The 22,972-nt window shown below is 47.1% G+C and overlaps 1 protein-coding gene across 4 annotated transcripts in view; it reads left to right on the forward strand.

Moving 5' to 3' along the window:
* Positions 1-22,972, forward strand: part of ANKRD52 (ankyrin repeat domain 52) — a 664,467-nt gene that overhangs the window by 638,215 nt on the left and 3,280 nt on the right. The gene's annotated exons all lie outside the window — the stretch shown is intronic.

Genomic DNA, 22,972 nt, shown 5'->3' on the forward strand with positions numbered 1-22,972 from the left:
AAGCAAGAAGGCCATCCACCAGGCACTGCTATGCAAGTAAATGGAAGAGGTTTGTTTGCTACTGCCATATTAATCAAATACAACCTTTACACACAACTCCAGAACATGTAGTGGGTTACTTGCTTCACTTACAAAAATCTAACCTAGCTTTCTCTTCCATTAAGATTCACCTTGCAGCAATATCTGCATACCTGCAGACTACCTATTCAACTTCCCTATATAAAATACCAGTCATTAAAGCATTCATGGAGGGCCTTAGGAGAATTATACCACCAAGAACACTACCTGTTCCTTCATGGAACCTAAATGTTGTCCTAACTAGACTTATGGGTCCACCTTTTGAACCCATGCACTCCTGCGACATACAGTTCCTAACCTGGAAGGTGGCATTTCTCATCGCCATTACTTCCCTGAGAAGAGTAAGCGAGATTCAGGCGTTTACTATACAGGAACCTTTTATACAACTACACAAAAATAAAGTCGTCCTAAGGACCAATCCTAAATTTTTGCCAAAGGTTATTTCACCGTTCCATCTAAATCAAACAGTGGAACTTCCGGTGTTCTTTCCACAGCCAGATACCGTAGCTGAAAGGGCACTACATACATTAGATGTCAAAAGAGCATTAATGTATTACATTGACAGAACAAAGAACATCAGAAAGACTAAACAACTCTTTATTGCATTTCAAAAACCTCATGCAGGAAACCCAATTTCAAAACAAGGTATAGCCAGATGGATAGTTAAATGCATCCAAATCTGCTACCTTAAAGCTAAACGACAGCTGCCCATTACACCAAGGGCACACTCAACCAGAAAGAAAGGTGCTACCATGGCCTTTCTAGGAAACATCCCAATGCAAGAAATATGTAAGGCAGCCACATGGTCTACGCCTCACACATTCACCAAGCACTACTGTGTAGACGTGTTATCCGCACAACAAGCCACAGTAGGTCAAGCTGTATTAAGGACATTATTTCAGACTACTTCCACTCCTACAGGCTGATCCACCGCTTTTGGGGAAATAACTGCTTACTAGTCTATTGCAGAACATGCGTATCTACAGCGACAGATGCCATCGAACTGAAAATGTCACTTACCCAGTGTACATCTGTTCGTGGCATCAGTCGCAGTAGATTCGCATGTGCCCACCCGCCTCCCCGGGAGCCTGTAGCAGTTTGGAAGTTACCTTCAATTATTTATATATGTATCATCTCAACCTTAAATAAGTGCATACTTAGTCACTCCATTGCATGGGCACTATTACTACAATTCAACTCCTACCTCACCCTCTGCGGGGAAAAACAATCGAAGATGGAGTCGACGCCCATGCGCAATGGAGACAAAAGGAGGAGTCACTCGGTCCCGTGACTCGAAAGACTTCTTCGAAGAAAAACAACTTGTAACACTCCGGCCCAACACCAGATGGCGAGCTATTGCAGAACATGCGAATCTACTGCGACTGATGCCACGAACAGATGTACACTGGGTAAGTGACATTTTCATTGTGGAGACCCATTCTGGATCTGAGGCAGCTCAACAAATATCTAAAGAAGCAATCCTTCCGCATGGTGACATTGAAGAATGGTCTGCAGCTTCTCAACAGAGGGGATGTAAGGAAATGCCTCCTTGGCATGGTTGCCCCCTGACTTTTTGCCTTTGCTGATGCTATGTTTACAATTGAAAGTGTGCTGAGGCCTGCTAACCAGGCCCCAGCACCAGTGTTCTTTCCCTAAACCTGTACTTTTGTATCCACAATTGGCAGACCCTGGCATCCAGATAAGTCCCTTGTAACTGGTACTTCTAGTACCAAGGGCCCTGATGCCAAGGAAGGTCGCTAAGGGCTGCAGCATGTCTTATGCCACCCTGGAGACCTCTCACTCAGCACAGACACACTGCTTGCCAGCTTGTGTGTGCTAGTGAGGACAAAACGAGTAAGTCGACATGGCACTCCCCTCAGGGTGCCATGCCAGCCTCTCACTGCCTATGCAGTATAGGTAAGACACCCCTCTAGCAGGCCTTACAGCCCTAAGGCAGGGTGCACTATACCATAGGTGAGGGTACCAGTGCATGAGCATGGTACCCCTACAGTGTCTAAACAAAACCTTAGACATTGTAAGTGCAGGGTAGCCATAAGAGTATATGGTCTGGGAGTCTGTCAAACACGAACTCCACAGCACCATAATGGCTACACTGAAAACTGGGAAGTTTGGTATCAAACTTCTCAGCACAATAAATGCACACTGATGCCAGTGTACATTTTATTGCAAAATACACCCCAGAGGGCACCTTAGAGGTGCCCCCTGAAACTTAACCGACTGTCTGTGTAGGCTGACTAGTTCCAGCAGCCTGCCACACCAGAGACATGTTGCTGGCCCCATGGGGAGAGTGCCTTTGTCACTCTGAGGCCAGTAACAAAGCCTGCACTGGGTGGAGATGCTAACACCTCCCCCAGGCAGGAGCTGTAACACCTGGCGGTGAGCCTCAAAGGCTCACCCCTTTGTCACAGCCCAGCAGGGCACTCCAGCTTAGTGGAGTTGCCCGCCCCCTCCGGCCACGGCCCCCACTTTTGGCGGCAAGGCTGGAGGGAACAAAGAAAGCAACAAGGAGGAGTCACTGGCCAGTCAGGACAGCCCCTAAGGTGTCCTGAGCTGAGGTGACTCTGACTTTTAGAAATCCTCCATCTTGCAGATGGAGGATTCCCCCAATAGGGTTAGGATTGTGACCCCCTCCCCTTGGGAGGAGGCACAAAGAGGGTGTACCCACCCTCAGGGCTAGTAGCCATTGGCTACTAACCCCCCAGACCTAAACACGCCCTTAAATTTAGTATTTAAGGGCTACCCTGAACCCTAGAAAATTAGATTCCTGCAACTACAAGAAGAAGGACTGCCTAGCTGAAAACCCCTGCAGAGGAAGACCAGAAGACGACAACTGCCTTGGCTCCAGAAACTCACCGGCCTGTCTCCTGCCTTCCAAAGATCCTGCTCCAGCGACGCCTTCCAAAGGGACCAGCGACCTCGACATCCTCTGAGGACTGCCCCTACTTCGAAAAGACAAGAAACTCCCGAGGACAGCGGACCTGCTCCAAGAAAGGCTGCAACTTTGTTTCCAGCAGCTTTGAAAGAACCCTGCAAGCTCCCCGCAAGAAGCGTGAGACTTGCAACACTGCACCCGGCGACCCCGACTCGGCTGGTGGAGATCCAACACCTCAGGAGGGACCCCAGGACTACTCTGATACTGTGAGTACCAAAACCTGTCCCCCCTGAGCCCCCACAGCGCCGCCTGCAGAGGGAATCCCGAGGCTTCCCCTGACCGTGACTCTTTGAATCCAAAGTCCCGGCGCCTGGGAGAGACCCTGCACCCGCAGCCCCCAGGACCTGAAGGACCGGACTTTCACTGGAGAAGTGACCCCCAGGAGTCCCTCTCCCTTACCCAAGTGGAGGTTTCCCCGAGGAATCCCCCCCTTGCCTGCCTGCAGCGCTGAAGAGATCCCGAGATCTCTCATAGACTAACATTGCGAACCCGACGCTTGTTTCTACACTGCACCCGGCCGCCCCCGCGCTGCTGAGGGTGAAATTCCTGTGTGGGCTTGTGTCCCCCCCGGTGCCCTACAAAACCCCCCTTGTCTGCCCTCCGAAGACACGGGTACTTACCTGCTGGCAGACTGGAACCGGGGCACCCCCTTCTCCATTGAAGCCTATGCGTTTTGGGCACCACGTTGAACTCTGCACCTGACCGGCCCTGAGCTGCTGGTGTGGTGACTTTGGGGTTGCTCTGAACCCCCAACGGTGGGCTACCTTGGACCAAGAACTGAACCCTGTAAGTGTCTTACTTACCTGGTTAACCTAACAAATACTTACCTCCCCTAGGAACTGTGAAAATTGCACTGTGTCCACTTTTAAAACAGCTATTTGTCAATAACTTGAAAAGTATACATGCAATTTTTATGATTTAAAGTTCCTAAAGTACTTACCTGCAATACCTTTCGAATGAGATATTACATGTAGAATTTGAACCTGTGGTTCTTAAAATAAACTAAGAAAAGATATTTTTCTATACAAAAACCTATTGGCTGGATTTGTCTCTGAGTGTGTGTACCTCATTTATTGTCTATGTGTATGTACAACAAATGCTTAACACTACTCCTTGGATAAGCCTACTGCTCGACCACACTACCACAAAATAGAGCATTAGTATTATCTATTTTTACCACTATTTTACCTCTAAGGGGAACCCTTGGACTCTGTGCATGCTATTCCTTACTTTGAAATAGCACATACAGAGCCAACTTCCTACATTGGTGGATCAGCGGTGGGGTACAAGACTTTGCATTTGCTGGACTACTCAGCCAATACCTGATCACACGACAAATTCCAAAATTGTCATTAGAAATAGATTTTTGCAATTTGAAAAGTTTTCTAAATTCTTAAAAGACCTGCTAGGGCCTTGTGTTAGATCCTGTTTAGCATTTCTTTTTAGAGTTTAAAAGTTTGTAAAAGTTTGAATTAGATTCTAGAACCAGTTGTAGATTCTTAAAAAGTATTCCAACTTTTAGAAGCAAAATGTCTAGCACAGATGTGACTGTGGTGGAACTCGACACCACACCTTACCTCCATCTTAAGATGAGGGAGCTAAGGTCACTCTGTAAAATAAAGAAAATAGCAATGGGCCCCAAACCTACCAAAATACAGCTCCAGGAGCTTTTGGCAGAGTTTGAAAAGGCCAACCCCTCTGAGGGTGGCAACTCAGAGGAAGAGGATAGTGACTTGGAGGAAAATTCCCCCCTACCAGTCCTATCTAGGGAGAACAGGGTCCCTCAAACCCTGACTCCAAAAATAATAGTCAGAGATGCTGGTTCCCTCACAGGAGAGACCAACACCTCTGAAATCACTGAGGATAACCCCAGTGAAGAGGACATCCAGTTAGCCAGGATGGCCAAAAGATTGGCTTTGGAAAGACAGATCCTAGCCATAGAGAGGGAAAGACAAGAGATGGGCCTAGGACCCATCAATGGTGGCAGCAACATAAATAGGGTCAGAGATTCTCCTGACATGTTGAAAATCCCTAAAGGGATTGTAACTAAATATGAAGATGGTGATGACATCACCAAATGGTTCACAGCTTTTGAGAGGGCTTGTGTAACCAGAAAAGTGAACAGATCTCACTGGGGTGCTCTCCTTTGGGAAATGTTCACAGGAAAGTGTAGGGATAGACTCCTCACACTCTCTGGACAAGATGCAGAATCTTATGACCTCATGAAGGGTACCCTGATTGAGGGCTTTGGATTCTCCACTGAGGAGTATAGGATTAGATTCAGGGGGGCTCAAAAATCCTCGAGCCAGACCTGGGTTGACTTTGTAGACTACTCAGTGAAAACACTAGATGGTTGGATTCAAGGCAGTGGTGTAAGTAATTATGATGGGCTGTACAATTTATTTGTGAAAGAACACCTATTGAGTAATTGTTTCAATGATAAACTGCATCAGCATCTGGTAGACCTAGGACCAATTTCTCCCCAAGAATTGGGAAAGAAGGCGGACCATTGGGTCAAGACAAGGGTGTCCAAGACTTCAACAGGGGGTGACCAAAAGAAAGGGGTCACAAAGACTCCCCAGGGGAAGGGTGATGAGACAACCAAAACTAAAAATAGTAAAGAGTCTTCTACAGGCCCCCAAAAACCTGCACAGGAGGGTGGGCCCAGAGCCTCTTCACAAAACAATGGGTACAAGGGTAAAAACTTTGATCCCAAAAAGGCCTGGTGTCATAGCTGTAAACAGCATGGACACCAAACTGGAGACAAGGCCTGTCCCAAGAAAGGTTCCACTCCAAACTCCCATCCAGGTAACACTGGTATGGCTAGTCTCCAAGTGGGATCAACAGTGTGCCCAGAGCAAATCAGGGTCCACACTGAAGCTACTCTAGTTTCTGAGGGTGGGGTGGATTTAGCCACACTAGCTGTCTGGCCGCCTAACATGCAAAAATACAGACAGCAACTCTTAATTAATGGGACTAGAATAGAGGGCCTGAGGGATACAGGTGCCAGTGTCACCATGGTGACAGAGAAACTGGTTTCCCCTGGCCAATACCTGACTGGAAAAACTTACACAGTCACCAACGCTGACAATCAGAGAAAAGTACATCCCATGGCAATGGTTACTTTAGAATGGGGAGGGGGTCAATGGCCTGAAACAGGTGGTGGTCTCCTCAAATATCCCAGTGGACTGTCTGCTTGTAAATGACCTGGAGTCCTCAGCATGGGCTGAGGTAGAACTAAAAACCCATGCAGCAATGCTGGGTATCCCTGAACTGGTGTGTGTGAAAACAAGAGCACAATGCAAGGCACAGGGTGAACAAGTAGAGCTGGAGTCTGGAAGAATGGCCCAGCCTACCAAGAGGAAAGGAAAGTCAGTTGGGAAACCAACTGCAACACAGCAAAAGAAAGGGAACCTCTCTTCTCAGGAAGAAGTTCTGCCCTCTGAGGGAACTGAGCCTTTGGAGCTTGAACCTTATCAGGTTGAGCTCTTAGGCCCAGGGGGACCCTCAAGGGAGGAGCTGTGTAAGGGACAAGAAACCTGTCCCTCTCTTGAAGGCCTTAGGCAGCAAGCTGCTGAAGAGTCCAAGGGCAAGAAAAATGGAACACATAGGGTCTATTGGGAAGATGGACTCCTGTACACTGAGGCCAGAGACCCCAAACCTGGTGCCACTAGGAGAGTGGTGGTGCCTCAGCTGTTCAGAGAGTTCATCCTAACATTGGCCCATGACATTCCCCTTGCTGGACATTTGGGACAAACCAAGACGTGGGAGAGGCTAGTCAACCACTTCTACTGGCCCAATATGTCCAACATGGTTAAGGAGTTTTGCCTCTCCTGCCCCACCTGTCAAGCCAGTGGTAAGACAGGTGGGCATCCAAAGGCCCCCCTCATTCCACTTCCAGTGGTGGGGGTTCCCTTTGAAAGAGTGGGTGTGGACATAGTTGGTCCACTAGAACCTCCCACAGCCTCAGGAAATATGTGTTCGATGGCATATGTTGCTGCAGATACACATGTTTGGCACAGTCCGCTGCCTGGTGTTGGGCTCGGAGTATTACAAGTTGTTTTTCTTCGAAGAAGTCTTTTTGGTCACGGGACCGAAGGACTCCTCCCTCTTTGGCTCCATTGCGCATGGGCGTCGACTCCATCTTAGATTGTTTTTTTCCGCTGTCGGGTTCGGACGTATTCCTTTTCGCTCCGTGTTTCGGGTCGGAAAGTTAGTCAGAATCTCGGAAGAAAGCGTCGGTATTGTTCCGTTCGGTATCGGGATAGTTAGGTACATCGACACCGATCATCGGAAGACTTTGGGGCAGTTTCGATCCCCCATCGGGGCCTGGTCGGCCCGACCGCGTGCGACATCGAAGCCGATGGAACGGACCCCGTTTCGTTTCTGCCCAAAATGTCACAGTAAGTATCCTTATACAGATCAGCACTTGGTCTGTAACTTGTGCTTGTCCCCCGAGCACAAGGAGGATACCTGTGAAGCCTGTCGAGCCTTCCGGTCCAGAAAAACACTCCGGGACCGAAGAGCCAGGCGTCACCAAATGGCGTCCACGTCGACAAAACAACGTTTCGACGACGAAGAGGAAACATTCTCGGTTCCGGAATCAGAATCCGGAGACTCCGACGTCGAACAACAGCAACAAACTTGTGAGTAAGACGTCGAAAAGTAAATCCATCGACAAACCGAAAGCCCAGGGGACGCCACTGCCAACAGGCCATGGCTCGACCCATAAATCAGGCGACCCGTCGAAGGGGCCGAAAAAGGGCACGCCCATAGCGAAGACACCCGACTCCGGTCGAGGGACCGCCATGGAGCAACCTCGGAGCCGAGAAAGCGGCTCCGAGAGACAAAAACAAGATACCGGCACCGAAAAACATCGGCACCGAGAATCCATGCCGAAAGGAACAAAAATTCTGTTGGTGCCGAAACCGAAAAAAGATTCTCTCTCGGCGCCGAAAAATACCACACCTTCATCCTACTCAGAGGAACAAGGACTAAGTGGCCAAATGCACAAATTTGGACAAGAGCTCCAAAGTGTAGAATCGGACTACACACAAAAGAGACTGTGCATCCAGCAAGATACAGGGAAGATATCAACCCTTCCCCCAATCATGAGGAAAAGAAGGATCGGACTTCCAAAGGATGACACACAACCACAAGCCAAAGTGGTTAAAAAAGTCACGCCTCCGCCCTCTCCACCACAGGCATCGCCGGCACAAACACCGCCACAAATGCACTCACCAGCGCAAACTACCATAAGTCATGACGATCAGGATCAAGACGCTTGGGACCTGTATGACACCCCAGTGCCGGACAATGATCCCGAGTCATACCCCACAAAGCCGTCACCGCCAGAGGACAGTACCTCATACTCGCAACTGGTGGCTAGGGCTGCAGACTTCCACAATGTCCAACTGCATTCCGATCCTATAGAGGATGATTTCTTATTTAACACCCTCTCGGCTACACATAGCCAATATCAATGTCTCCCAATGCTACCAGGGATGTTACGGCACGCAAAACAAATTTTTGAGGAGCCCGTAAAATCAAGAGCCATCACCCCAAGGGTGGATAAGAAATACAAACCACCACCCACAGACCCAGTGTTTATTACTTCGCAGTTACCACCCGACTCTGTGTAAGTAGGGGCAGCTCGCAAAAGAGCAAATTCACATACATCTGGCGACGCCCCACCTCCGGACAAAGAAAGCCGAAAATTTGACGCGGCAGGGAAAAGAGTGGCATCACAGGCAGCCAACCAGTGGCGCATCGCAAATTCACAAGCGCTGCTGGCCAGATATGACCGCGCACACTGGGACGAGATGCAACTTCTCGTAGACCATCTTCCCCAGGAATACCAAAAAAGGGCGCAGCAAATAGTGGAAGAGGGACAAACGATCTCAAACAATCAAATCCGCTCTTCACTAGACGCAGCTGATACTGCAGCAAGAACAGTCAACACTGCTGTCACCATAAGGAGACACGCTTGGCTACGCACTTCAGGCTTCAAACCTGAAATCCAGCAGGCTGTCCTTAATATGCCCTTCAACGAGAAACAACTGTTTGGCTCGGAAGTGGATACAGCCATTGAAAAACTTAAAAAGGACACAGACACGGCCAAGGCCATGGGCGCACTCTACTCCCCGCAGAGCAGAGGCTCTTTCAGAAAAACTCCATTTAGAGGGGGGTTTCGTGGCCAACCCACAGACACCACCAGCCAACAATCAGGAACCACACCATATCAGGGTTCCTTCCAAAGGGGAGGTTTCAGGGGATATCGGGGGGGTCAATTCCCAAGGAGTAGGGGAAGATTCCAGACTCCAAAAACACCTCCACCTAAACAGTGACTTTCAAGTCACGCAACCCCTTCACTCAACACCAGTGGGGGGGAAGACTAAGCCAATTCTACCAATCTTGGCAACAGATTACAACAGACAATTGGGTATTAGCAATAATCCAACATGGCTATTGCATAGAATTCCACAACTTCCCACCAAACATCCCCCCCAAAACACGCAAAATGTCACAACAACATTTAGAACTTTTAGGACTAGAAGTTCAAGCACTACTGCAAAAGGATGCAATAGAATTAGTACCAGTACAACAAAAAAACACAGGAGTTTACTCCCTGTACTTTCTAATTCCAAAAAGAGACGAAACATTGAGACCAATATTAGATCTCAGGACACTAAATACCTACATCATATCGGACCATTTTCACATGGTCACACTACAAGACATCATTCCACTGCTCAAACAGCAAGATTACATGACCACATTAGACCTAAAGGATGCGTACTTTCATATACCAATACACCCTTCTCACAGAAAGTACCTACGGTTCGTATTCAAAGGAATACATTACCAATTCAAGGTGTTGCCATTCGGAATAACAACTGCACCAAGAGTGTTCACAAAATGTCTAGCAGTAGTAGCAGCACACATCAGGAGACAACAGATACATGTGTTCCCTTACCTAGACGACTGGCTAATCAAAACCAACACAGTAAAAAAATGCGCAAACGACACCACTTTTGTCATACAAACCCTTCACAAACTGGGGTTTTCCATCAACTACACAAAATCACACCTAGAACCGTGTCAAACACAACAATATCTAGGAGCAACCATCAACACATCAAAAGGAATTGCCACTCCAAGTCCACAAAGAGTGCAGGCATTCCACAAGCTAATAAGTGCTATGTTTCCAAACCAAAAGATACAAGCAAAATTTGCGCTAAAACTTCTAGGCATGATGTCATCATGCATAGCCATTGTCCCAAACGCAAGACTACACATGCGACCCTTACAACAGTGTCTAGCATCACAATGGTCACAGGCACAGGGTCAACTTCAAAATCTGGTGTTGGTAGACCGCCAAACATACCTCTCGCTTCTATGGTGGAACAGCAAAAATGTAAACAAAGGGCGGACATTTCAGGACCCAGTGCCTCAATACGTTATAACAACAGATGCTTCCATGACAGGGTGGGGAGCACACCTCAATCACCACAGCATTCAAGGACAATGGGATATACACGAAACAAAATTTCATATCAATTACCTAGAACTGTTAGCAGTATTTCTAGCGTTAAAAGCCTTCCAACCCATAATAACACACAAATACATTCTTGTCAAAACAGACAACATGACAACAATGTATTATTTAAACAAACAAGGAGGAACACACTCAACACAATTGTGCCTCCTAACACAAAAAATTTGGCAGTGGGCGATTCACAACAACATTCGCCTAATAGCACAATTTATTCCAGGAATACAAAACCAACTAGCAGACAACCTTTCGCGAGACCACCAACAAGTCCACGAATGGGAAATTCACCCCCAAGTTCTGAACAAGTACTTTCAAATTTGGGGAACACCCCAGATAGATTTGTTCGCAACAAGAGAAAACTCAAAATGCCAAAACTTCGCATCCAGGTACCCACACCGCGAATCACAAGGCAATGCTCTATGGATGAATTGGTCAGGGATATTTGCGTACGCTTTTCCCCCTCTCCCTCTCCTTCCATATCTAGTAAACAAGTTAAGTCAAAACCAACTCAAACTCATACTGATAGCACCCACATGGGCAAGACAACCTTGGTATACAACTCTACTAGACCTTTCACTAGTACCGCATGTCAAACTACCCAACAGGCCAGATCTGTTAACACAACACAAACAACAGATCAGACATCCAAACCCAGCATCATTGAATCTGGCAATTTGGCTCCTGAAATCCTAGAATTCGGACACTTGGACCTCACACAAGAATGCATGGAGGTCATAAAACAAGCTAGAAAACCTTCCACTAGACACTGCTATGCATCTAAGTGGAAAAGATTTGTTTACTACTGCCATGCCAATCAAATACAACCAGTACATGCCTCTACTAAAGACATAGTAGGATACTTACTACATTTGCAAAAAGCAAATCTCGCTTTTTCATCTATAAAAATACACCTCGCAGCTATATCTGCTTACCTACAAACTACTCATTCATCGTCTCTATTTAGAATACCAGTTATTAAAGCATTCATGGAAGGGCTAAAAAGAATTATACCACCAAGAACACCACCAGTTCCTTCATGGAATCTTAACATCGTCTTAACAAGACTCATGGGTCCCCCTTTCGAACCCATGCATTCCTGTGAAATGCAATATCTAACCTGGAAGGTCGCATTTCTCATTGCAATCACATCCCTCAGAAGAGTAAGTGAAATACAGGCATTTACCATACAAGAACCATTTATTCAAATACACAACAATAAAATAGTTCTAAGAACAAATCCAAAATTTCAGCCAAAAGTAATCTCACCATTCCATTTAAATCAAACAGTAGAATTGCCAGTGTTCTTCCCACAACCAAATTCTGTGGCTGAAAGGGCACTACATACATTAGACATCAAAAGAGCACTAATGTATTACATTGACAGAACAAAGCTAATCAGGAAAACAAAACAACTGTTCATAGCTTTTCAAAAACCACACATAGGAAATCCAATCTCTAAACAAGGCATTGCTAGATGGATAGTCAGATGCATTCAAACATGCTATCTTAAAGCCAAAAGAGAATTGCCTATTACACCAAAGGCACACTCAACCAGAAAGAAAGGTGCTACAATGGCCTTTCTAGGAAACATTCCTATGAGCGAAATATGTAAGGCTGCATCCTGGTCTACGCCTCATACGTTTACTAAACACTACTGTGTAGACGTACTAAATGCACAACAAGCTACAGTGGGCCAAGCTGTACTAAGAACATTATTCCAAACTACTTCAACTCCTACAGGCTAAACCACCGCTTTTAGGGGAGGTAACTGCTTTATAGTCTATGCCAAACATGTGTATCTGCAGCAACATATGCCATCGAACTGAAAATGTCACTTACCCAGTGTACATCTGTTCGTGGCATTAGTCGCTGCAGATTCACATGTACCCTCCCACCTCCCCGGGAAGCCTGTAGCCGTTTAGAAGTAGATCATAAACCTTAAACATTTGAACATTTGTAAATAATTATTAGAAACTCTTATCATACATACATATTCACTCCATTGCATGGGCACTATTTATACCAAACAACTCCATCCTCACCCTCTGCGGGGAAAACAATCTAAGATGGAGTCGACGCCCATGCGCAATGGAGCCAAAGACGGAGGAGTCCTTCGGTCCCGTGACCAAAAAGACTTCTTCGAAGAAAAACAACTTGTAATACTCCGAGCCCAACACCAGGCAGCGGACTGTGCCAAACATGTGAATCTGCAGCGACTAATGCCACGAACAGATGTACACTGGGTAAGTGACATTTTCAATATCCTGGTAGTAGTGGATCATGCTACCAGGTATCCTGAAGCTATTCCCCTTAGGTCGACTACTGCCCCTGCAGTAGCCAAGGCCCTCATTGGTATCTTTACCAGAGTGGGTTTTCCTAAGGAGGTGGTGTCTGACAGAGGTACCAACTTCATGTCAGCATACCTGAAACATATGTGGAATGAGTGTGGAGTGACTTATAAATTCACTACACCTTACCATCCACAAACTAATGGCTTAGTTGAGAGATTCAACAAGACATTAAAGGGCATGATCATGGGGCTCCCAGAAAAGCTCAAAAGGAGATGGGATGTCCTCTTGCCATGTCTGCTTTTCGCTTACAGAGAGGTGCCACAGAAGGGAGTAGGATTCTCACCCTTTGAACTTCTGTTTGGTCATCCTGTAAGGGGACCACTTGCTCTTGTTAAAGAAGGCTGGGAGAGACCTCTTCATGAGCCTAAACAAGACATAGTGGACTATGTACTTGGCCTTCGCTCTAGAATGGCAGAGTACATGGAAAAGGCAACCAAAAACCTTGAGGCCAGCCAACAGCTCCAGAAGTTTTGGTATGACCAAAAGGCTGCACTGGTTGAGTTCCAACCAGGGCAGAAAGTCTGGGTTCTGGAGCCTGTGGCTCCCAGGGCACTCCAGGAAAAATGGAGTGGCCCTTACCCAGTGCTAGAAAGGAAGAGTCAGGTCACCTACCTGGTGGACCTGGGCACAAGCAGGAGCCCCAAGAGGGTGATCCATGTGAACCGCCTTAAGCTCTTCCATGACAGGGCTGAGGTGAATCTGTTGATGGTAACAGATGAGGATCAGGAGGCAGAGAGTGAACCTCTCCCTGATCTTCTGTCATCAGACCCAAAAGATGGCACAGTAGATGGAGTGATCTACTCAGACACCCTCTCTGGCCAACAGCAAGCTGATTGTAGGAGAGTCCTACAACAGTTTCCTGAACTCTTCTCCTTAACCCCTGGTCAGACACACCTGTGTACCCATGATGTGGACACAGGAGACAGCATGCCTGTCAAAAACAAAATCTTTAGACAGTCTGACCATGTTAAGGAAAGCATCAAGGTGGAAGTCCACAAGATGCTGGAATTGGGAGTAATTGAGCGCTCTGACAGCCCCTGGGCTAGCCCAGTGGTCTTAGTCCCCAAACCTCACACCAAAGATGGAAAGAAAGAGATGAGGTTTTGTGTGGACTACAGGGGGCTCAATTCTGTCACCAAGACAGATGCTCATCCAATTCCAAGAGCTGATGAGCTCATAGATAAATTAGGTGCTGCCAAATACTTAAGTACCTTTGACTTGACAGCAGGGTACTGGCAAATAAAAATGGCACCTGGAGCAAAAGAGAAAACAGCATTCTCCACACCTGATGGGCATTATCAGTTTACTGTTATGCCCTTTGGTTTAAAGAATGCCCCTGCCACCATCCAAAGGTTGGTGAATCAAGTCCTTGCTGGCTTGGAGTCCTTTAGCACAGCTTATCTTGATGATATTGCTGTCTTCAGCTCCACCTGGCAGGATCACCTGGTCCACCTGAAGAAGGTTTTGAAGGCTCTGCAATCTGCAGGCCTCTCTATCAAGGCATCCAAATGCCAGATAGGGCAGGGAACTGTGGTTTACTTGGGCCACCTTGTAGGTGGAGGCCAAGTTCAGCCACTCCAACCCAAGATCCAGACTATTCTGGACTGGGTAGCTCCAAAAACCCAGACTCAAGTCAGGGCATTCCTTGGCTTGACTGGGTATTACAGGAGGTTTGTGAAGGGATATGGATCCATTGTGACAGCCCTCACTGAACTCACCTCCAAGAAAATGCCCAAGAAAGTGAACTGGACTGTGGAATGCCAACAGGCCTTTGACACCCTGAAACAAGCAATGTGCTCAGCACCAGTTCTAAAAGCTCCAGATTATTCTAAGCAGTTCATTGTGCAGACTGATGCCTCTGAACATGGGATAGGGGCAGTTTTGTCCCAAACAAATGATGATGGCCTTGACCAGCCTGTTGCTTTCATTAGCAGGAGGTTACTCCCCAGGGAGCAGCGTTGGAGTGCCATTGAGAGGGAGGCCTTTGCTGTGGTTTGGTCCCTGAAGAAGCTGAGACCATACCTCTTTGGGACTCACTTCCTAGTTCAAACTGACCACAGACCTCTCAAATGGCTGATGCAAATGAAAGGTGAAAATCCTAAACTGTTGAGGTGGTCCATCTCCCTACAGGGAATGGACTTTATAGTGGAACACAGACCTGGGACTGCCCATGCCAATGCAGATGGCCTTTCCAGGTTCTTCCACTTAGAAAATGAAGACTCTCTTGGGAAAGGTTAGTCTCATCCTCTTTCGTTTGGGGGGGGGTTGTGTAAGGAAATGCCTCCTTGGCATGGTTGCCCCCTGACTTTTTGCCTTTGCTGATGCTATGTTTACAATTGAAAGTGTGCTGAGGCCTGCTAACCAGGCCCCAGCACCAGTGTTCTTTCCCTAAACCTGTACTTTTGTATCCACAATTGGCAGACCCTGGCATCCAGATAAGTCCCTTGTAACTGGTACTTCTAGTACCAAGGGCCCTGATGCCAAGGAAGGTCGCTAAGGGCTGCAGCATGTCTTATGCCACCCTGGAGACCTCTCACTCAGCACAGACACACTGCTTGCCAGCTTGTGTGTGCTAGTGAGGACAAAACGAGTAAGTCGACATGGCACTCCCCTCAGGGTGCCATGCCAGCCTCTCACTGCCTATGCAGTATAGGTAAGACACCCCTCTAGCAGGCCTTACAGCCCTAAGGCAGGGTGCACTATACCATAGGTGAGGGTACCAGTGCATGAGCATGGTACCCCTACAGTGTCTAAACAAAACCTTAGACATTGTAAGTGCAAGGTAGCCATAAGAGTATATGGTCTGGGAGTCTGTCAAACACGAACTCCACAGCACCATAATGGCTACACTGAAAACTGGGAAGTTTGGTATCAAACTTCTCAGCACAATAAATGCACACTGATGCCAGTGTACATTTTATTGCAAAATACACCCCAGAGGGCACCTTAGAGGTGCCCCCTGAAACTTAACCGACTGTCTGTGTAGGCTGACTAGTTCCAGCAGCCTGCCACACCAGAGACATGTTGCTGGCCCCATGGGGAGAGTGCCTTTGTCACTCTGAGGCCAGTAACAAAGCCTGCACTGGGTGGAGATGCTAACACCTCCCCCAGGCAGGAGCTGTAAAACCTGGCGGTGAGCCTCAAAGGCTCACCCCTTTGTCACAGCCCAGCAGGGCACTCCATCTTAGTGGAGTTGCCCGCCCCCTCCGGCCACGGCCCCCACTTTTGGCGGCAAGGCTGGAGGGAACAAAGAAAGCAACAAGGAGGAGTCACTGGCCAGTCAGGACAGCCCCTAAGGTGTCCTGAGCTGAGGTGACTCTGACTTTTAGAAATCCTCCATCTTGCAGATGGAGGATTCCCCCAATAGGGTTAGGATTGTGACCCCCTCCCCTTGGGAGGAGGCACAAAGAGGGTGTACCCACCCTCAGGGCTAGTAGCCATTGGCTACTAACCCCCCAGACCTAAACACGCCCTTAAATTTAGTATTTAAGGGCTACCCTGAACCCTAGAAAATTAGATTCCTGCAACTACAAGAAGAAGGACTACCTAGCTGAAAACCCCTGCAGAGGAAGACCAGAAGACGACAACTGCCTTGGCTCCAGAAACTCACCGGCCTGTCTCCTGCCTTCCAAAGATCCTGCTCCAGCGACGCCTTCCAAAGGGACCAGCGACCTCGACATCCTCTGAGGACTGCCCCTACTTCGAAAAGACAAGAAACTCCCGAGGACAGCGGACCTGCTCCAAGAAAGGCTGCAACTTTGTTTCCAGCAGCTTTGAAAGAACCCTGCAAGCTCCCCGCAAGAAGCGTGAGACTTGCAACACTGCACCCGGCGACCCCGACTCGGCTGGTGGAGATCCAACACCTCAGGAGGGACCCCAGGACTACTCTGATACTGTGAGTACCAAAACCTGTCCCCCCTGAGCCCCCACAGCGCCGCCTGCAGAGGGAATCCCGAGGCTTCCCCTGACCGCGACTCTTTGAATCCAAAGTCCCGACGCCTGGGAGAGACCCTGCACCCGCAGCCCCCAGGACCTGAAGGACCGGACTTTCACTGGAGAAGTGACCCCCAGGAGTCCCTCTCCCTTACCCAAGTGGAGGTTTCCCCGAGGAATCCCCCCCTTGCCTGCCTGCAGCGCTGAAGAGATCCCGAGATCTCTCATAGACTAACATTGCGAACCCGACGCTTGTTTCTACACTGCACCCGGCCGCCCCCGCGCTGCTGAGGGTGAAATTCCTGTGTGGGCTTGTGTCCCCCCCGGTGCCCTACAAAACCCCCCTGGTCTGCCCTCCGAAGACGCAGGTACTTACCTGCTGGCAGACTGGAACCGGGGCACCCCCTTCTCCATTGAAGCCTATGCGTTTTGGGCACCACGTTGAACTCTGCACCTGACCGGCCCTGAGCTGCTGGTGTGGTGACTTTGGGGTTGCTCTGAACCCCCAACGGTGGGCTACCTTGGACCAAGAACTGAACCCTGTAAGTGTCTTACTTACCTGGTTAACCTAACAAATACTTACCTCCCCTAGGAACTGTGAAAATTGCACTAAGTGTCCACTTTTAAAACAGCTATTTGTCAATAACTTGAAAAGTATACATGCAATTTTTATGATTTAAAGTTCCTAAAGTACTTACCTGCAATACCTTTCGAATGAGATATTACATGTAGAATTTGAACCTGTGGTTCTTAAAATAAACTAAGAAAAGATATTTTTCTATACAAAAACCTATTGGCTGGATTTGTCTCTGAGTGTGTGTACCTCATTTACTGTCTATGTGTATGTACAACAAATGCTTAACACTACTCCTTGGATAAGCCTACTGCTCGACCACACTACCACAAAATAGAGCATTAGTATTATCTATTTTTACCACTATTTTACCTCTAAGGGGAACCCTTGGACTCTGTGCATGCTATTCCTTACTTTGAAATAGCACATACAGAGCCAACTTCCTACAGGGGATTTCATGGTTTCCCTAGATCTGCAGGATGCCTACTTCCACATACTCATTCACCCCAAGCACAAAAAATTCTTAAGATTCATGGTAGCCAGCCGACACTTTCAATTCAAAGTTCTACCCTTCAGACTCAAATCTGCTCCCCGGATTGTCACAAAATGCTTAGCCCCTGTTGCAGCATATCTGAGGCATTTCAAACACCAGATATTCTCATATCTGAACAACTGGTTACTGAAGGATCCAGACATCTACACTCTACGCCACTCTCTCAAGACCACGTTATGCCTATTCCATCAACTAGGTCTCACTCTCAATAGAGACGAGTCCCATCTTCAGCCTACCAGAAGAATAGTTTTCCTGTGAGCTATACTGGACCCTACTCAAGTAAAGGCATTCCCAGCGGAAGAACGACAAATCAGACTTGTCACCCTAGCACATGCAATTCAAAAAAGAGTTTCTTTCAGTTTGAAAATTCAAATCGTTACTGGGGATGATGTCCTCCTGTATCAGTCTAGTTTCCCACTGTCGCCTTTGGATGCTTCCTCTTCAAGAAAAGCTCGACAAACAGTGGAAACAGATGCAAGGTTCCTTCGGGGATAACATACAGATAACAGCAAGGATCATTGACTCCCTCGATTGGTGATCAACACCGACAAACATCTCCAAAGGTTTCGGATTCTTAGCTCAGGTCCCATTGTTTAAGATAACAACGGGTACTTCGATGGAGGGATGGGGGTGCATGCCTTCAGGATCTGCAGGTGGCCCCCCTCTCATGCTACTCTCCACACCAACCGCTTCGAGCTCAGGCTTGTACCTGGTATTGCAGGCTTTTCTGCCAAGAATCCATGGCTCTTCGGTGCTTGTCCGAAACGGACAATACGACCACCATGCACTACATCAACAAACAAAGAGGAACTCAGTCTCATTTACTGTCCACAGAAGCGCAAACCATTTGGACCGGATGCATTCAACACTCAGTGCACATACGAGCAGAAAATCTTCCGGGAGTGAGCAACACCACAGCAGACACACTTAAGCAGGCTCAACACATCTTCCCACAAGTGGGGGCTGAATCTGGGGACGCTGGACACAATATTTCTCAGGTGGGGAAAACCAAACCTGGACCTCTTCGACATCCCAGAACGCGAAATGCTGGTTTTATGCAAGCTGGCATCACCAACCAGGGTTGTGGGGAAATGCCCTTTGGATAGCATGGTCAGGGTTTTATGCTTACGCTTTTCCCCTGATACCTCTTCTTCCGTGGGTAATCAGCAAGATCAAATCGGAACCCTGCCAGACAATCCTAATTGCTCCAGCCTGGCCACGTCAACCGTGCTACACAGAACTTCTGTTGCTGTCCTCGTGTCCTCCCATCAGGTTAGCACCTATACCGGAGCTACTAACCATCAGCAAGGGCCAAGTGAGGCATCCGGATCCCAAGTCTCTCAAATTATGTGTATGGATCCTGAGTTCAATGAGTTCGGCCATTTGAATATTCCTGTTGACTGCCAAACCATTTTAGCTAACGCACGTGCTTATAGCGCTAGTAAAACGTACAAATTAAAATGGAAACTGTTTCGTTTACGGTGTGCCCCAAATGGCATTCATCAAGCAATTCATGAAAGGACTGTTCCAATCTTTTCCTCCAGTCAAAGCACCGCCTCCAGCTTGGCAGCTAAATACAGTCCTGTGTCAACTAATGAAGGAACCATTCGAGCCCATTCATAAGTCAGACATTAAGTATTTCACCTGGAAGGTAGCGCTCCTCTTGGCTTTAACATCTGCTCGTAGAGTAAGCGAGATCCAAGCATTTACCATTCAGGAACCCCTCGTGAGGTTTGCGGACGATAAAGTCATCCTGCGTACAAACCCTAAGTTTATCCCCAAAGTGCTGTCAGACTTCCATATTAATGAGCCAGTAGTGCTAAGCACTTTCTTTCCACGGCCTCAGACTGGGGCAGAAAGATCGCTGCATTCCCTTGACGTCAAGCGGTGCCTTAAATTCTGTCTGCAGCGAACATCCTCGATCCGGAAATCAAATCAACTATTTGTGGCGTTTAGTGCGTCCAGAAGAGGGCATCCTGTTACTAAACAGACTATTGCTAGATGGATCTCAAGCGCAATAGCCTTTTGCCATCAAAGGGCTGGTCGACCCTTGGATGCCAGAGTATGTGCGCATTCTACCAGGGCAGTCTCTACATCATGTGTGCTCTTCTCTGGGGTGTCACTGCCGGACATCTGTCGAGCAGCCATGTGGAGAATGACACACGCCTTCACAGAGCATTACTGTCCGGATGCTGAGGCGCTCCAAGATGCAGCGGTGGGTCAAGCAGTCCTTAGACATTTGTTCCAAAAAGGTGAGCTGTTTGTTTTCCCACCATCCGCTTCTCATATATCACATTTTCTGTTCAATATTAACGTACCTTTCACGCATATTAATTTGTTTCAGAAGGTTAACTTTTGTTGCTTTGCATTTACCTGTCTAATGTGAATTATATCTTATGAGATGAACATTGTCAGTACAGAAAATGTGTTGGATACTGCTTGCTACCCTTATTCAAGCATGTGAATCTATGAAAGTTCCAATACTGGAGTAAGAAATATGTTACCTGTAACTGTAGCTCTCCAGTATTGGAAGCTATCATAGATTAACATGCGGCCCACCCGCCTCCCCGGGGAAGCTCACCTTCTCTCTTTTCTCGGTGTTCTTTATTATTATAGCACTTATGCTCAGAAAATTGGAGGGAAGGCTACTCCTCATAGGAGGTTCTAAGGGGTGAGGCAATCTGATTGGTTCAAATTTGAGTTTGGGTCTATTTTATGAAAGACTATGATAGGTTATTCTGTTGAGGCCTAGACCATGTATTGTATATGTACATTTTCAGGCCTAGGTTATATATTCCACCGGGGACTCCCATCTTGACGACAGGGAAGTATTCAAGCATGTGAATCTATGAAAGCTTCCAATACTGGAGAACTACAGTTACAGGTAAGTAACTTCTTTTTTATCTTGCAGCACCTGCCAGGGATGCCAACTCTTCCCTCTTATTTATCATTTGCATGGACCCCTTGGCGCACCGTTTCCAGGATCTGCATTGGGGACTCTGTTTTCGCCATGGCCCCCTCATCCCTTTCCTCTATGCGGACGACATTCTGCTCTTTGTAAGGGACACAGTTGACAACCTTGCCCCACTGGTGGAGGATGTGGTCCGCTTTGGTGTTATTTCGGGCATGTCCATTAACTGGAACAAGTCTGAGATATTTCCTCTTACTGATGCCACAGTACCTTGTCGCTTTGCTTACCCATTGATCTGGAGAGACTATTCCTGAAAATACCTTGGTATACACCTTCACAGGTGCAGTGGTGAGTTGGTTCGGCGGAATTATGGTCCGGTGGTTGATAACCTTGCCATGCAAGTGGAGCGATAGATAACCCTACTCTACCACTGTCCCTTGCCGGGAGAGTTGCCATTATGGATGGATATTGATTTTTAAATCAATATGTATCTTCAACCCAGCACCCACAATAAAGGAAAACAGCTTTAAAATCAATGCATAGTGTGTGAATCCTGAAAAGATTCATGCTGCAAAACAAAATGTTTCTTACGTGTAGGTGCAGTTTTGCAGCTTGAAAATTTTCTGGATTCACATGCGACCCACCCACCTCTACCAGTAAGATGGAGAGAAATAAAAAAATGTTCGATGGCATCTGTCGCTGTAGATACACATGTTCTGCATAGCTCGCCATCTGGTGTTGGAAGATGGCGAACTCGGGCAGAGACATCCAGAGGAAGTGCGACTACGTCACAACAAAACACCAAATGGTGCTTCCGTCAACAACCTACAACAACAAAACAATGGTAAAGGGCGGACAAAACATTTTTAGAAGGTGAAATAGTAGATAATCCAAACCCAATCACTAGTTGGCGGATCCAGAAAATCTTCAAGATGCAAAACCACACCTAATATGTAAGAAACGTTTTGTTTCCATCCTTGTGCTAGAAATCCTAGGTGTGACAACTTCTGGAAGGGGTAAAGCAGACTACATTCTCACTTCATTGGCTGCTGTTTGGTTCTTTTCCTTTGAATTGGATGATATTCTAATAAAGGGTCACTGTTCTGAGGCCTTGTGGGCAGGTAGTGCCTTGTACGGCTAGAGTTTGAGTAGCTCCCACTTCGACTACAGAATTGTTCAAACATGTGAATCTATAAAAGATACCAATGCTGGAGAACTAAAGGTTTGTTGCATGTGGTACTGTAGACCTGCACATGCTATACATATTCCTACCATCAGTGTTGGGCTTGGACACTTGCAAATTATTTTTCTTCAAAGCAGCCTTTCGAATCACAAGGTATATAGTTAATCCTTGCTTAGCAGGTAGTGTGCATGGGCACCGACTCCATGTTGCATTTTTTTTCTCTGAGTGTGATGTAGGTGTATTGCAAAAGGTAATTAAGTAGTAAAGAAAATAGAACTGTGATCAGAACCACATGCTTCTGGGGAAGAGGGTGGGCGCATGTGAATGTACAGCACTACAGAGGTTTACAGGACAAATAATATTTTCCATCCATAGCATGTATTGCTGTAGATATACATGCTCTGCATGGGCTATAAAGTAGTACCCCCTACAAGTGGTGGCTAGCATGTGGATGATGCAGATGTCTAAAGTAAAGTCATTAGGACCGTCTGGCCAACCATAGCCTGTTTTCTAGCGAGGACGTCCACACAGTAGTATTTGGTAATAATTTGTGGGGTTGACGAGGTTGCTGTTTTACACATATACACTAGGGAGTTGTTCCCTAGGAAGGCCATAGTTGCAGCGTTCTTTCGTGCCATGTGCACCCTGGGTGTAACAGGCTCTCTTGGCTTTTGTGGTAACAGGTTTGAATACATGTAACTATCCATCTAGCAATACATGCTTTGAATACAAGATGATCCTTAAAAGGCTTTGTGAAGGACACAAAGAGTTGGTCTGACCTATGGAAAGGCTTTGTCATGTCATTGTAATACATGAGAACGTGTTTAACTTCTAGAGTGTGAAGTGCTGAAGGATTCTTGTAATGTGAGTGATTGCAGTTC

Source organism: Pleurodeles waltl, chromosome 4_2 (genome assembly GCF_031143425.1).
Source record: "Pleurodeles waltl isolate 20211129_DDA chromosome 4_2, aPleWal1.hap1.20221129, whole genome shotgun sequence".
In the NCBI taxonomy this organism is placed as follows: domain Eukaryota; kingdom Metazoa; phylum Chordata; class Amphibia; order Caudata; family Salamandridae; genus Pleurodeles; species Pleurodeles waltl.